The sequence below is a fragment of the Phocoena sinus genome, chromosome 10, assembly GCF_008692025.1.
Source record: "Phocoena sinus isolate mPhoSin1 chromosome 10, mPhoSin1.pri, whole genome shotgun sequence".
NCBI classification, from domain to species: domain Eukaryota; kingdom Metazoa; phylum Chordata; class Mammalia; order Artiodactyla; family Phocoenidae; genus Phocoena; species Phocoena sinus.
Window position 1 is genome coordinate 24,067,253 of NC_045772.1, and position 2,999 is coordinate 24,070,251.

Sequence of the window (2,999 nt, forward strand, 5' to 3'; positions counted from 1 at the left end):
AACTTCTTCCTTGACACAGGTGTCTGTTGCTGTCTGTTGTCAGATCAAATTCATCAGAGCACCATCTCCTTCCTTTTTTCCTCCTGAGGGTCCAGAGTGCTGAAGTGAGAATGGTTTCTCCCTGGTATTTATTCGCTTTTTGATTGGAAGGAGAGCGTTAGCATTTTTTTTTTTTTCAATTCGAAAGCAAAGACAGACATAGTTTTCTAAGTTGAATTTGGGTCTGAGATTTGCTCCATTTCTGAATGAAAAACGAACCAAAATAAAACACACAGCAGAACAATTCGGTGTGCCTGATTCCATCAAGTCACTGTGATTTAAAAGAAAAAGACAATCAAATGAGAAAAGAAGGGAAACATTCTAAGCGAATTAGTTTCTTCGCTGTGTCCCACAATATCCCCTTAAACTCCTGACCTCTCTGCGTCTTCCTCCTGTTGAATAGTAACTATCTCTGACCAGATAACACTTAATGAAGCTAAGGTCAGGCTGCTTCCGAGTTGGCATTTGAAGTGATAACAAATCAGAAATGATAGCATCACACAGATTCATGAATTTTTTACCCCTGCAGTCACAAACATCAGACGTTTACTTTATAAAGAGAGCTTTTAGATCCTTCCTGCAGTTTCCATAGTGATTTCATTTTTTTCCCTTTTATCACAGATTGGCTGAAGAGCCGCTACCCTTTGTGCGTTAAAAGGCTTGTGCTACCAACTGTCGATAAAAAAGGTAGCTGAGGCAGAGACGCAATATATATACTGCCAAAAATAATTGAAACAGAGACATGTTGGTGAAAGGTTCCAGAAGAATTTTTTTTCCTGTGTCAATGTGATAGTACAGGAGAAAATAATTTTGCCTGAGTTCTCATAATTACTTTGAGTTAAATGTAGTTGTATTTTACGCTGTGTACCATACTTATATTAAAACACTCATCATACAGAACATAATCCTTTCATAAAAGGGTTTAATATACCTTACACTGTTCCAAGTGTCTGGGCTTGTTAAACATAAAAGTTCATTACGGAAAACATTTTCACTTCAGTTACTTTAGTTTTGGCTGCAATGTTTATTTCAGTGTTTATTCTTCTCATCTCTCAGCTGATGCAATTTTTTTTCTGTTAAGAAAAAGTGCACTGCATTTTCAAATTAATCTAGACTGTCCTTAGCGAAACAGTAAAAACCTGGGGAAGAAATTCATGCATTCCTTTCTAGCTTTAATAAAGTAAGTGCTCAGTACTTAATTTGGTTGTATACTCTTTTAGGTACTTCTATTAAAATTGAGCATTTAGATGAATGTTAAATGTTACACTGGTTTTTCTTTCATCTCTCATATTATTTAATAATGTTGGCACCTGAATAATCCTAGTCATAGGTTGCTGTAATCCTAGGAGAAATGTTTGCTCTCTAACTACTTATTAAATATATTGAATTCTTGTCATGATGCTATAGATGTTTTACAAGTAAACTTTTAGCTCTGAATATGTTTTTTAAGACTGTGAGGAAAATAGCACCATTGTCAATTACCACTCAAGTACATGTTCTATTTATGTATATTAAACTATTGAAATGGGAATAAATATAAAAATAAGTCACTTTAGAAAAAAAGAACATTTCTTTTTTGTTTGTTTGCTTGTTTTTGCAGTACGCAGGCCCCTCACCGTTGTGGCCTCTCCCGTTGCGGAGCACAGACTCCGGATGCGCAGGCTCAGCGGCCATGGCTCACGGGCCCAACCACTCCGCGGCATGTGGGATCCTCCCGGACCGGGGCACGAACCCGCGTCCCCTGCATCGGCAGGCGGACTCTCAACCACTGAGCCACCAGGGAAGCCCAAAAAAGAATGTTTCTATGAAAGTACTTAAGCTATTTAATATGATATATTTGTATATATTTCATATTAAAACCTTTGAATTTCTAAAAGATCTAGAGATTTATGGGCTCTACCCTATGGTTATTACAATATATACTTTATTCCATCTCATTTTTTTTAATATCCAAAGAACATATAGCCTAAATAGGCTAGCTATTTCTGAATTTTTATTCAGTGTGGACAAAATTACATACCGTAATAAGATTTCTTCTTCTCCTTTTCATCCCACTTTCATCAGAGAAAATAGCTGTAATGTGGATTTTGAAAGAGAAAAATATAAGTTGACTTATATGGTGAGAATCCTAAAAGATAGTAAGGTAGGTAGACATGGTTAAAGGATATTATTTTAGTCAAGCTCTTTGAGGATCAAGGAATAGGGACTGCCTTGACTTAACCTGGCTAGTGGCACACTGGAGTATAAGAAGATACAAAGTAATAAGTAACATAGAAGTCTCCCACCAATCTACAGAACCATACTACTGAATTTCACAGAAGCTAAAATGTGAGTCAAAGAAGCACTAAAGACCTTGCCAGCTAGAACTTTGGCTTCAGTCATTGAACAAATTTTTATTGAACATGTCACATACCAGACACTTTGGTAGATGTTGGGTGTATATTCATAAATAAGACACATTATCTTTGCCTTCATGGAGCTTCTAGTCTGGGGAGGAGATAGAGGGAAAAAAGAATTAGCAAGCAAATAAAATATATATTGTATTAAAGAAAATCACAGTGCCTCTGAGAACGACATCTATAATTCAATACCTGGAGCATGAAGCTGCCACATACCAGTTGTGTGCGAGGAGTGCTCCAGTCAAAGGAAGATCATTCTTGTTTGAAGAAGATAAGGCCAGGGTGAATGCAGCAAAATGAGCAAGGGTGATGATGGTGGCTCGTGAGTTTGTTAGAGAGGGCACAGACTGTGGTTGAAAGTCAATTAGTCCTCACGGTACAATGAAGACAGGGGGAGATTTATAGCCAAGGAGCAGGGTGGGGGTCAGTGGGTGGAAAGTTATTAAGAGGAGAGAAACATCAAGGGTAAGGAGGGTTCTAGCTAAACCAACTTGATGGGATTCTTGCTGAAGGCAGGCCAGAATGATATCAGGAGTTGGGGAGGATGAGGGACTTGATTAG

The 2,999-nt window shown here is 37.7% G+C and overlaps 1 long non-coding RNA gene across 1 annotated transcript; it reads right to left on the minus strand.

Annotated features, from left to right (window-relative positions):
• Positions 1 to 223: 223 nt before the first annotated feature.
• On the minus strand, positions 224 to 2,528 carry LOC116760222. The gene is made up of 3 exons (XR_004351679.1): positions 2,453 to 2,528; positions 2,060 to 2,112; positions 224 to 310 (listed from the first exon to the last, which is right to left on the minus strand). It is a non-coding gene; the product is annotated as an uncharacterized LOC116760222 (long non-coding RNA).
• Positions 2,529 to 2,999: the final 471 nt, after the last annotated feature.